Source organism: Schistocerca serialis, chromosome 2 (assembly GCF_023864345.2).
Source record: "Schistocerca serialis cubense isolate TAMUIC-IGC-003099 chromosome 2, iqSchSeri2.2, whole genome shotgun sequence".
Classification (NCBI taxonomy): Eukaryota; Metazoa; Arthropoda; class Insecta; order Orthoptera; family Acrididae; genus Schistocerca; species Schistocerca serialis.
Genome location: NC_064639.1, coordinates 1,068,878,803 through 1,068,892,220, shown reverse-complemented (window position 1 = coordinate 1,068,892,220; position 13,418 = coordinate 1,068,878,803). Strand labels below are relative to the sequence as shown.

General features: G+C 46.9%; 5 non-coding genes across 5 annotated transcripts; 3 read left to right on the top strand and 2 right to left on the bottom strand.

The window, feature by feature from the left end:
• Positions 1-393: 393 nt before the first annotated feature.
• Positions 394-465, bottom strand: Trnaq-uug (transfer RNA glutamine (anticodon UUG)). The gene has a single exon. It is a non-coding gene; the product is annotated as a tRNA-Gln (tRNA).
• Positions 466-1,022: 557 nt separating this feature from the next.
• On the top strand, positions 1,023-1,095 carry Trnap-ugg (transfer RNA proline (anticodon UGG)). Its single transcript has one exon. It is a non-coding gene; the product is annotated as a tRNA-Pro (tRNA).
• Positions 1,096-2,230: 1,135 nt separating this feature from the next.
• On the top strand, positions 2,231-2,302 carry Trnap-ugg (transfer RNA proline (anticodon UGG)). The gene has a single exon. It is a non-coding gene; the product is annotated as a tRNA-Pro (tRNA).
• A 6,357-nt stretch (positions 2,303-8,659) lies between these two features.
• Trnap-ugg (transfer RNA proline (anticodon UGG)) lies at positions 8,660-8,731 on the top strand. The gene has a single exon. It is a non-coding gene; the product is annotated as a tRNA-Pro (tRNA).
• Positions 8,732-9,236: 505 nt separating this feature from the next.
• Positions 9,237-9,308, bottom strand: Trnaq-uug (transfer RNA glutamine (anticodon UUG)). Its single transcript has one exon. It is a non-coding gene; the product is annotated as a tRNA-Gln (tRNA).
• Positions 9,309-13,418: the final 4,110 nt, after the last annotated feature.

Below are 13,418 nucleotides of genomic sequence, written 5' to 3'. Positions count from 1 at the left end.
GGATTCTATGCGTTCCCCAGGAACTAGTACATCGCATGCAAGTTTGTTAAATGCAAGAGCATGCAGCACCCAAAACGGTGAGATGTCTTTCCTGCGGGGAGCAACAGCTGAGGTCGTCTTCTCGCAGTTGAACCCCTTACGGCCCGTTATTAATCCTAGTAGCAAAAGTATAAGCATTTGGAGCTTTCCCCATTCTCGTGTGGACTGCTATTAACATTTTGCATTTCATAATCCTAGCTAAATTTCTGCATATACAATTCCAACTACCGGCACGTACACATTTCTAGAAACGATCACAAAACACAGCGGCAGGTTCCTAGCTAAATTTCTGCAAATACAATTCCAACTACCGGCACGTACACATTTCTAGAAACGATCACAAAACACAGCGGCAGGTTCCACCGAGACTCGAACTCGGATCGCTGGATTCAAAGTCCAGAGTGCTAACCATTACACCATGGAACCGGATGCCTGTAGTGCTCTTAAATTCAGTAGTATCATGTAATTAAGCCGATAAGATGCGATGTTATTACATGTAGGGTCCTTAGGAAGTGTTTGTGTGGCAAATGAAGCAAGCAAGTAGGCTGGATGTGGAAGGAGCACCTTCGAATGTAGCTAGAATTCTTGCCAGTATTCGTACATGAAGTGATGTCGAAGGATTAGGTAATCAAAATCGCGAAACAGCCACTTTCGTATGGTGGACGTTTTGTGCTGGAAGCAGCCTAGCTATGAAATTAGCTATGGACACAGAGTACTGTCGAAAACTGCGTGCTGACACAGAACGCTACGTAGTGGGCGGATTGTGCGTGACACGATAACATTTGCACTTCACACGCTCGACATACTCTCACACAACTCAAGCAGCTCTTTCAGCATTCACATACACTGGTGTTCAGCACAGCACATGTTGTAGGTGTCAGATTAAGAAACCTCTTTGAGAATATGGTCCAGATCGGATGCTGCAACTAGCAAGTGCGGCAAGATCTCAGTAGGTGGCGGGGTGCAGACCTGCTTACTCGTGCGGCCTGTTGGTCTAGGGGTATGATTCCTGCTTTGGGTGCAGGAGGTCCCGGGTTCAAATCCCGGACAGGCGCTACTTTTCACTTTCACGACAACCCAGCACTACGATAAACTTGCGAGTCTCTGAAAGTAAGCCATGCAGCAGGACAAACTGCATGTCGGGCCACCGGTCCATGGGAATCTCAGGTGCGTCTTATGGAAAGCAATCTACTTGGCAGGATTAAGCCGTCTTCGCTTACTTATATCTATACGTAAAGACTGGCACGTACAACGATTCTATTCGTTCCCCAGGAACTAGTACATCATATGCAAGTTTGTTAAATGCATGCGCATGCAGCACCCAAAACGTTCAGATGTCTTTCCTGCCGGGAGCAACAGCTGAGGTCGTCTTCTCGCAGTTTACCCCCTTACGGCCCGTTATTAATCCTAGTAGCAAAAGCATAAGCATTTGGAGCGTTCCCCATTCACGTGTGGACTGCTATTAACATTTTGCATTTCATGATCCTAGCTAAATTTCTGCATATACAATTCCAACTACCGGCACGTACACATTTCTAGAAACGATCGCAAGACACAGTGTCAGGTTCCACCGAAACTCGAACTCGGATCGCTGGATTCAAAGTCCAGAGTGCTAACCATTACACCATGGAACAGGATGCCTATAGCGCTCTTAAATTCAGTAGTATCATGTAATTAAGCCGATAAGATTCGATGTTATTACATGTAGGGTCCTCAGGAAGTATTTGTGTGGCTAATGAAGCTACCAAGAAGGCTGGAAGTGGAAGGAGCACCTTCGAATGCAGCGAGAACTCTTGCCAGTATTCGTACATGAAGTGATGTCGAAGGATCAGGTAATCAAAATCGCGAAACAGCCACTTTCGTATGGTGGACGCTTTGTGCTGGAAGCAGAATTGCTATGAAAACAGCTATGGACACGGAGTACTGTCGAAAACTGCGTGCTGACACAGAACGCTACGTAGTGGGCGGATTGTGCGTGACACGATAACATTTGCACTTCACACGGTCGACATACTGTCACACAACTCAAGCAGCTCTTTCAGCATTCACATACACTGGTGTTCAGCACAGCGCATGTTGTAGGTGTCAGATTAAGAAACCTCTTTGAGAATATGGTCCAGATCGGATGCTGCGAATAGCAAGTGCGGCAAGATCTCAGTAGGTGGCGGGGTGCAGACCTGCTTACTCGTGCGGCCTGTTGGTCTAGGGGTATGATTCCTGCTTTGGGTGCAGGAGGTCCCGGGTTCAATTCCCGTACGGGCCCGACTTTTCACTTTCGCGACAACCCAGCACTACGATAAACTTGCGAGTCTCTGAAAGTAAGCCATGCAGCAGGACAAACTGCATGTCGGGCCACCGGCCCATGATACTCTTAGGTGCGTCTTATGGAAAGCAATCTACATGGCAGGATTAAGCCGTCTTCGCTTACTTGTATCTATACGTGAAGACTGGCACGTACAACGATTCTATTCGTTCCCCAGGAACTAGTACATCGCATGCAAGTTTGTTAAATGCATGCGCATGCAGCACCCAAATCGTTCAGATTTCTTTCCTGCGGGGAGCAACAGCTGAGGTCGTCTTCTCGCAGTTTACCCCCTTACGGCCCGTTATTAATCCTAGTAGCAAAAGCATAAGCATTTGGAGCGTTCCCCATTCACGTGTGGACTGCTATTAACATTTTGCATTTCATGGTCCTACTTAAATTTCTGCATATACAATTCCAACTACCGGCACGTACACATTTCTAGAAACGATCGCAAAACACAGCGTCAGGTTCCACCGAGACTCGAACTCGGATCGCTGGATTCAAAGTCCAGAGTGCTAACCATTACACCATTTTTTTTTTTTTTTTTTTTTTTTTGGGCCAAGTTGTAAACAGATTTTTTTATGGTGCACAAAAGACTATCACATCATGATTGAAGGAAGGTTGCTCTGCGAGAGAACGGAAATGTGAAAGCGAAAAAGGGAAAGAAAAAATGCCTTCTGCATTGGTGAGCATCTGAATAGTATCGTAAAATTCCGACAAGTACTAAAGTCCCAGGAAGCAAATGGGATTCATACATACAGGTCACTGGCAACCTCTGCGATCCGAAAGAGTGTATTTGAAGCATTTAACCGTTAATTATGATGTTCAGCATATTTCCAAATATCCTCCTGTAGTCACAGTGTTGTCTCATTTTAAAGTGTTCAATTTCTATGTAAGAATAATAGTCGAGGAAAGTAGCATGCCTATTCTGCATTATAAACGATTCTGTGTGGCCCATGATCCACGTTGCAGCGTTGTTTTTTGCTCGTGGATATCTCAGTTTTTGTGGCTGAATGATCTCTAAAAGATCTACACCACAGGGCGTCGTACGGTCTATCACCGACAGTCGTTGACGAAGAAATGTAGTAATTTCTTCTGCATGTCCGCACGTGAACCTATGAAGAAGCGTATCGACCCTTCCGCATGTGTCACAGTTGGGCGTTGGATGAAGGCCAATTTTATGTAGCTTTTCATTCGTTGCTACTTTATCGTTGACTGTTAGATACCAGTCGGCTATGACGCGTGACGGTAACACGTCGCTGTGCACATTCCGCCATACTATACTCCAATGTGTATGTGGATGTTTTTCTTCGAGACGATTCCTGTGGTTTGTTGTCGTGAGAAGGCCATAAAGCTTCCTGTTCGTCAGGCTTCCGTTATCTACGATGTTGTGTCGAATGTAGCTCATTTCCATGTAGTACAGTCGCACATGTCGGTAAGAAAGTGGAATGCCGGCGATATTAACGGGTGGGTCAAGGCTATGAGGCTTCCACCGCTGAATGAGGTTTGTGATGATGCTGGTCCTCCGGGTACGGAACTCCTTCCTGATGCGATTTAGGAGCAGGGTGACACATTTTTTGTGTACTTTAATGAGGTTAAGGCCACCTTTGAACGAAGGTAAGGTTAAGGTATCGAATTGAACTTTGAAAATGTGCCCCCTAAAAAGAAACCAACATAACGCTTGTTGTATACTCTTGGCTAGATGGTCGGAGATTGGAAGAATTTGCGCCAAATAAGTCATCTTGCTCGTAATGGCGATCTCGATGGTCTTAACTTTCTGTAGTATGTTCAAGTCACGGTCGGAGTGAAGTACCAAAGCAGCACGTAATTTATTAAGCATGTGTTACCAGTTCTTCGTCAGGAACTTGTCTGGTTTGGCCTCAAAAGTAACACCGAGGGTTGTGTGAGAATCCTTGACCTTGCACCAGGTAACATGGGATATGTCTCCGATACCGCCACCGATCTGCAAAGCTGTGGTTTTAGTTCTATTGAGTATTGCTCCTGAAAGAAACGTGAATGTTTGTAAAAGAGTTTCCGTTGACAGAAGTCGTTGCGATGATGACACAGTGACGCATACATCGTCAGCATACGCAATGCATGGGATAGTGACAGACTCGACGCTAAGTCCGATCCCGCTATGCGCCAAGTTGTTCAGGAGCGGCTCCACTGCAATGGCGTACAAAATCATTGACAGGGGACATCCTTGGCGGACGGATTGCTCAATGGAAACTTCTTTTGTAAAATGGCCATTAATGAGAATCCGTGAAGAGGTGTTTGTAGTAAGTTTGCGAATTAATTCTATGAGATGAAGTCCAAAACCTAGTTTCTTCATGCATTTAAAGAGGAAGTCATGACGTACACGGTCATAAGCCTTCTCAAAATCTAGAAAGATCAGAGCGCCCTGTCCTTGGGTTTCAGCATACGAACAGATGATGTCCCTCAAATCGCAGGCTGCTGAGATTGCACTTCGGCCTTGCACTGCACTGTACTGGTAACTGCCCAAAACCTTGTACCTAACGGTTTGCATCCTTAGCTTAATCGATCTGGTGATGATTTTGAAATCGGCATTCAGGAGTGTGATGGGTCGCATGTTTTCGACCTTCCTGCTGTTCCCTTTTTTCGGTAAGGGCAGGATGATACCTTCCGTAAATGCCTTGGGTATAACTTCCAGGTGCCAGAGTTCATTCGCTATCTCGAGGAGTGTCGGACCGAGGAGGTTCCAGTAACGCTGGTAAAACTCAGCGCTGAGACCGTCGGGTCCTGGTGACTTCCCTTTCTTTGCACTGTGGACCGCCAGTCGGATTTCGTCCTCTGTGCAAAGAGATTCCAGATTTGCAGTATCCTGTTGCGACAAGCGACAGCTCAAGGTCCTAAGAAAATCGTCGCACGAGTGTTCATCAACGGCTTGCTTCTTGTAAAGTTGACTATAATAGTCGTAGACGTGCGAGATGATGTCACGTTGCTTCGTGATGGCATTCTCAGCGTCATCAACGACGGCTTCAATCAACATGGCTTTACACCGTTTCGTCGTTCTCAGGATGTGGTACAGAGAGGCCCGTTCTTCAGCGGCAACGTCCTTGGGGTGGGCTCGCACGATGATGCCTTGCATTCGTTGGCGTTGTATCGCCGTGATTTTCGCTTTATATCGTTTGATCTTTATGTCGATATCGCCAGAAGGATTGTTAGCGCGACTGTACAGGTCTCTCAAACAGCGATAATAAAACTCAATAGTCTGTTTCTGCCAAAAGCTTTTTTGTCGGGCGTAACTCATGAGGGTGAGGCGTAATTTAGGCTTAGCACACTGAGTCCACCACTGGAGAGCGCTATCGTAACGACGTCGTTGCCGCTGGAGCTGTTGCCATGTTATGTTCACCTCCTCTTCAAGTTGGGCATCCTGCAGAAGGCTGACGTTCAATTTCCAGTAGCCTTTCCCGCGGTATATTTGCTGGCGGTGTAGGTTAAGGTAACACTGATACGCACAATGGTCGGAGATGTTGACAGGAGCTATGTCACAGTTCACAGCGTGTCGCTGGAGGGCCTCGGACACATAGATCCTATCCAACCGACTGGCAGAATGACTGGTTACGAAGGTGTACGCTACCCGTTCACCGTGCAGTTGTTGCCATGTATCGTGAAGACGCATGCCATGAATTAAATGTTCAAGTTCGATACATCTGTTCGTGTTAGGAGTTTGGTCTCTGTCGTTAAGCACACAATTGAAGGCACCACCGAGGATGAGATGTGCACGATAAGCGCTAAGAAGAATGGGAACCTCGTTTTTATAAAATGTTGAGCGATCTCTCTTATGAGTGCTACCTGAGGGAGCGTACACGTTAACAATCTGCACACCATTCACTCGAAGAGAAATGCCACGACCACTAGGCAGCCGCTGCACATCCGTAAATGGTATACCGTCGCGCAGAAGTATGGCAGTGCCTACAGCATCCTGGAGATTGATGTTATCAATGAGAACGTAACCGGGCACTTCTAAGACTGTGACTACCTCCTGTAGGAGGGCAATGTCAACGCTGGTACCATACAAGAAATCAGTTAGCGAACGGAGTTTCACCGCACTTTGAATTCTATTGACGTTAAGTGTGGTAACGTTGTAGGTTTGGCTATCGCACATGATGGTTCAGAGGACAATGAGCTCTGTGTTGGATCGTCCTTCTCGACGTCTTTGAATCAAACTCGTTGGGAACGTCTGGAGTACTCAGAGAGTGGAAATGTCGCAGCGCGATGGTCATGCGCGAGAGCAGCTACTGCTGCATCTCCTCGTCCTGCTGCCACCACGGCTCATTGCTGTCGGGGTGCTTCGCGGTGCGCGCGCCGCCCTGCCCGCCACCGCCGGCTGAGTCTGTCAACGTGGCCGCATCCGCCTGACCACCACGCGGGGCTGCGACTGACGTCATCGAGTTCCTGCGGGAGCGCTGCTGCAGCTGCTCGCTACTCTGTTCGCTCTTCCTCTTAGCCGTTACGGTGCTCTGTTCCCTCTCAGCGCTCAGTAGTGCCTTCAGGTGTTTGGTCTGTTCACGAATGCGTTCTTGCCTCGCGGTGTCCTCGCAGCGCACGGAGCAAGAAGATTGAGGTTCAGTCTCGCTGCCACTTTCTGACATGTGTACGGGTCTCAAATCATCCGACTTTTCCTCTTTGCTACTACTCCCTTTGCTTCTCCTTCGGCGGCCTTTCTTCGTTTCTGCTGCAGTCTCTACCGTTAGGGGCGGTTCAGGCAAACTGATCTGCACCCGCTCCTGTATCTCACACGGCTTAGTTTCAGAGGTGGCTGGCGCATCGTTGTTATCCAGCGGTAACTGCCCCGGTGAGGATGACGGTGCCGGATCGACGTCCGTCCTACCGCAAATGTCTTGGGCACTGCATTCCACCGGAACTGGCATCTCCGCTTCGCTAACACGTTCCGGCTGCCGAGGTGGTGGTACCGTCCCCGCGACTACCTCACTCAATAGCGGAACAACCTTTTCACTACCGTCTGCATGGCCTTCCCGTGGAAGTTGAAATGGACGTCGACGTGTACAGTTCATCCGCAGATGTTCTGTTGAATGGCAGATCGAACAGGTAGGGGGTTGTCCAATGTAAGTTACCTGTGCACGACAGCCGCCAATGGCAACATACGAAGGTATATGCTTTTTTAAGTCCACACGTACACTTCGCACCCCGCTGTTAACTTGGTAGCGATATGCACTCGACCATTTTTCATTGGTAACCGACAAAACAACGCCGTACAGTGACAGAGAACGTGCTATCAGGTCATTAGGGCACTCAGGTGGCACATTAAATACCCTGACGGTTCTCACTCCGTATCCCGAAGGCACGATTTGGACATTGCTAATACTGCCATCATTATGACGAAATGGTCTCACACCAGCATGCTCCTCAACGAATTTCTCATAAGTGTCACTCGAAATAAATTTGATAAATAACGAGTACTGCACAAAGTCCAACTGGAACGTGTCGACTATATCTTCCGGCAATTTCAGATTCTCAAAAATCCACTCATGGATTTCGAAAGCCGTCGGTCGCAAGGCAGCACGATCGAAAACACACTGAACGCTGTTCGCTCTGTTAATTGTCGACATCTTACTTACAACAGTGGTACAGAAACAAACGTTAACAGCGCTCGAACACGCTGCGCAGCTCTCCACCGCAGCACTGCTCGCGACGTAAACACTGGCCCGCGCTACCGCCCGTCACCGCGAGATGTGCACTGGTCGAGTGCCTGAGCACGACTGGCCATGGAACCGGATGTCTGTAGCGCTCTTAAATTCAGTAGTATCATGTAATTAAGCCGATAAGATGCGATGTTATTCCATGTACGGTCCTCAGGAAGTGTTTGTGTGGCAAATGAAGCAACCAAGTAGGCTGGAAGCGGAAGGAGCACCTTCGAATGTAGCGAGAATTCTTGCCAGTATTCGTACATGAAGTGATGTCGAAGGATCAGGTAATCAAAATCGCGAAACAGCCACTTTCGTATGGTGGACGCCTTGTGCTGGAAGCAGCCTAGCTATGAAAACAGCTATGGACACAGAGTACTGTCGAAAACTGCGTGCTGACACAGAACGCTACGTAGTGGGCGGATTGTGCGTGACACGATAACATTTGCACTTCACACGGTCGACATACTGTCACACAACTCAAGCAGCTCTTTCAGCATTCACATACACAGGTGTTCAGCACAGCGCATGTTGTAGGTGTCAGATTAAGAAACCTCTTTGAGAATATGGTCCAGATCGGATGCTGCAATTAGCAAGTGCGGCAAGATCTCAGTAGGTGGCGGGGTGCAGACCTGCTTACTCGTGCGGCCTGTTGTTCTAGGGGTATGATTCCTGCTTTGGGTGCAGGAGGTCCCGGGTTCAAATCCCGGACAGGCCCTACTTCTCACTTTCGCGAGACCCAGCACTACGATAAACTTGCGAGTCTCTGAAAGTAAGCCATGCAGCAGGACAAACTGCATGTCGGGCCACCGGCCATGAGACTCTCAGGTGCGGCTTATGGAAAGCAATCTACGTGGCAGGATTAAGCCGTCTTCGCTTACTTATATCTATACGTAAAGACTGGCACGTACAACGATTCCAGTCGTTCCCCAGGAACTAGTACATCGCATGCAAGTTTGTTAAATGCATGCGCATACAGCACCCAAAACGGTGAGATGTCTTTCCTGCGGGGAGGAACAGCTGAGGTCGTCTGCTGGCAGTTGAACCCCTTACGTCCCGTTATTAATCCTAGTAGCAAAAGCATAAGCATTTGGAGCGTTCCCCATTCACGTGTGGATTGCTACTAACATTTTGCATTTCATGATCCTAGTTAAATTTCTGCATATACAATTCCAACCACCGGCTCGTACACATTTCTAGAAACGATCGCAAAACACAGCGTCAGGTTCCACCGAGACTCGAACTCGGATCGCTGGATTCAAAGTCCAGAGTGCTAACCATTACACCATGGAACCGGATGCCTGTAGCGCTCTTAAATTCAGTAGTTTCATGTAATTAAGCCGATAAGATGCGATGTTATTCCATGTAGGGTCCTCAGGAAGTGTTTGCGTGGCAAATGAAGCAACCAAGTAGGCTGGAAGTGGAAGCAGCACCTTCGAATGTAGCGAGAATTCTTGCCAGTATTCGTACATGAAGTGATGTCGAAGGATCAGGTAATCAAAATCGTGAAACAGCCACTTTCGTATGGTGGATGCTTTGTGCTGGAAGCAGCCTAGCTATGAAAACAGCTATGGACACAGAGTACTGTCGAAAACTGCGTGCTGACTGAGAACGCTACGTAGTGGGCGGATTGTGCGTGACACGATAACATTTGCACTTCACACGGTCGAAATACTGTCACACAACTCAAGCGGCTCTTTCAGCATTCACATACACTGGTGTTCAGCACAGCGCATGTTGTAGGTGTCAGATTAAGAAACCTCTTTGAGAATATGGTCCAGATCGGATGCTGCAACTAGCAATTGCGGCAAGATCTCAGTAGGTGGCGGGGTGCAGACCTGCTTACTTGTGCGGCCAGTTGGTCTATTCAAGGAACAAAGACCGTGGTAGGTGCTTACGCGGACGATGTAGGCGTAATCATCAGAGACCAAACAGATGTGACACAACTAGAGATGATACTTGCAAAATATTGTTCCGCATCAGGTGCGAGGGTAAATGAAAATAAAAGTAAATTTCTAAATATAATGCGGCTTGCTAACTTACGCATTGAGTGGGCGAACCATGTTAATGAACACAAAGCTCTTGGAATGGCATTGACAACGTCCCTTATAAAAATGATAGCACTAAATTGGCGGGAGGTGGCAAGAAAAATCAAGGGAGCTTTGATTGAAAACTGTCAACGTAGCATAGACCAGTTCCAGAGAATACTGTTTATCAACACGTATATTTTATCCAAGGCCTACTACATAGCACAGGTTCTCCCCATTCCATCACTGGTGGCGAAGACGATCATGTCCACTTTAGCAAAGTTCTTGTGGAAAGGGGAATTGTTTCGAGTGCCGGTGAAGACAGCAGTTTTGGATCCAAGCAATGGAGGAATGGGTCTAACCGACATCAAGTCTAAAGCGATGGCATTGTATGTCAAACGAACATGGAGCATAATGTGTAATGATCCAGGGTGCATTACAGCAAAACTATACGATATTGTCAGGCCAGAAAGTGTGGAGCCGCCGATAAATATACAAGAAATAAGTTTTAAGCTGAAACACATTAGGGAGTATTATCTTGAACTAAGTTATCTCAGCAAAAAGATTTTAAACTCCAAAAACGTTACAGCAACGGCGATTTTAGCTGAAAGGCGGAAACATGAAAGGAAAAATAACATAGAAACCAAATATGCTGGAATAGCATGGAATGTGGTCTGGAAAAACATCAGTAGTGATGTTCTTTCGTCTGACGTGAGAACAGCGTGGTACAAGGTAGTCAACAACATCATCAGCACTAATGAGCGCCTCTTTGCCGTCGGTTTAAGTGACACAAACCTCTGCAGCAAATGCAACCTCGTTGATAGTGTGCCTCATCGTTACACTTGTGGAGATCGGATTATCAACTGGAGGTGGACCAGGGAGAAAATTGCTCAAATAACAAGAACTTCAGCAAACAATGTACCGACTAACATTTTCTTCAGACCAGAGGAAAGTTACTACCCTCAGGCAAAAAATAACGCTGTGATTTGGTTAATGGGCAAATATACAAGTTATGTTTTTAACAATATTGGGAGCGATGAACATATTGAATACAAGATGTATATGGAAAATGAATTCGAGAAAATACTCAAATATCAGAATCACAATAAGAAATATGGTAACATGCTCCGAATTGTCTTCAACCGATTGGGCATAGGTTAGGAATTGGATTCCTAGTAGAGAGGGAATGGATTGGGTCACGTTCCCGACCCTAACCTCACCTGCAAGTCGCACATGAAAAATAAATCAGCAGTACAGCAGATACAAGAACACGGCGAGAAACATCTGGTGTCTGATATAAAGGAAGATCAGGAACTCCCTATAGATGCGTTTAGAAGGCTGGAACTGAAAAAAATAACAAGGCAGTGAAATATTTTGCGATGTCGCTGTTCGGGACTTCTCTTCTGTCCATGTAATTTACCCTGGAAAAAACACATATCAAGGATTTACTGAATGATTAATTTGGGCCTGGGAAATGATGATGAGGAACCGGCTGCAGAAGAAGAAAATGTGCGTGCTGAACTGCCACCAGTTGAAGGTGACAGTGAAGGTGCTAAATTGTGCTACAACTAAAGACTCATTTTTTGAATCTGTAATTCATGACTGCAATTATCTGTCACCTTATTTATGTCATTTCATTGTAGCCATTTTTGTTACTGTTTCTAGTGAATAACAATAAAAAAAAGGGGTATGGTTCCTGCTTTGGTGCAGGAGGTCCCGAATTCAAATCCCGGACAGGCCCTACTTTTCACTTTCGCGACAACCCAGCACTACGATAAACTTGCGAGTCTCTGAAAGTAAGCCATGCAGCAGGACAAACTGCATGTCGGGCCACCGGCCCATGAGACTCTCAGGTGCGTCTTATGGAAAGCAATCTACGTGGCAGGATTAAGCCGTCTTCGCTTACTTATATCTATACGTAAAGACTGGCACGTACAACGATTCCATTCGTTCCCCAGGAACTAGTACATCGCATGCAAGTTTGTTAAATGCATGCGCATGCAGCACTCAAAACGGTGAGATGTCTTTCCTGCGGGGAGGAACAGCTGTGGTCGTCTTCTCGCAGTTAAACCCCTTACGTCCCGTTATTAATCCTAGTAGCAAAAGCATAAGCATTTGGAGCGCTCCCCATTCACGTGTGGACTGCTATTAACATTTTGCATTTCATGATCGTAGTTAAATTTCTGCATATACAATTCCAACCACCGGCTCGTACACATTTCTAGAAACGATCGCAAAACACAGCGTCAGGTTCCACCGACACTCGACCTCGGATCGCTGGATTCAAAGTCCAGAGTGCTAACCATTACACCGTGAAACCGGATGGCTGTAGCGCTCTTAAATTCAGTAGTATCATGTAATTAAGCCGATAAGATGCGATGTTATTACATGTAGGGTCCTCAGGAAGTGTTTGCGTGGCAAATGAAGCAACCACGTAGGCTGGAAGTGGAAGGAGCACCTTCGAATGTAGCGAGAATTCTTGCCAGTATTTGTACATGAAGTGATGTCGAAGGATCAGGTAATCAAAATCGCGAAACAGCCACTTTCGTATGGCGGATGCTTTGTGCTGGAAGCAGCCTATCTATGAAAACAGCTATGGACACAGAGTACTGTCGAAAACTGCGTGCTGACACAGAACGCTACGTAGTGTGCGGATTGTTCGTGACACGATAACATTTGCACTTCACGCGGTCGAAATACTGTCACACAACTCAAGCAGCTCTTTCAGCATTCACATACACTGGTGTTCAGCACAGCGCGTGTTGTAGGTGTTAGATTAAGAAACCTTTTTGAGAATATGGTCCAGCTAGGATACCGCAACTAGCAATTGCGGCAAGATCTCAGTAGGTGGCGGGGTGCAGACTTGCTTACTTGTGCGGCCTGTTGGTCTAGGGGTATGATTCCTGCTTTGGGTGCAGGAGGTCCCCGGTTCAAATCCCAGACAGGCCCTACTTTTCACTTTCGCGACAACACAGCACTACGATAAACTTGCGAGTCTCTGAAAGTAAGCCATGCAGCAGGACAAACTGCATGTCGGGCCACCGGCCCATGAGACTCTCAGGTGCGTCTTATGGAAAGCGATCAACGTGGCAGGATTAAGCCGCCTCCGCTTACTTATATCTATACGTAAAGACTGGCACGTACAACGATTCTATTCGTTCCCCAGGAACTAGTACATCGCATGCAAGTTTGGTAAATGCATGCGCATGCAGCACACAAAACGGTGAGATGTCTTTCCTGCGGGGAGGAACAGCTGAGGTCGTCTTCTCGCAATTGAACCCCTTATGTCCCGTTATTAATCCTAGTAGCAAAAGCATAAGCATTTGGAGCGCTCCCCATTCACGTGTGGGCTGCTATTAACATTTTGCATTTCATGAT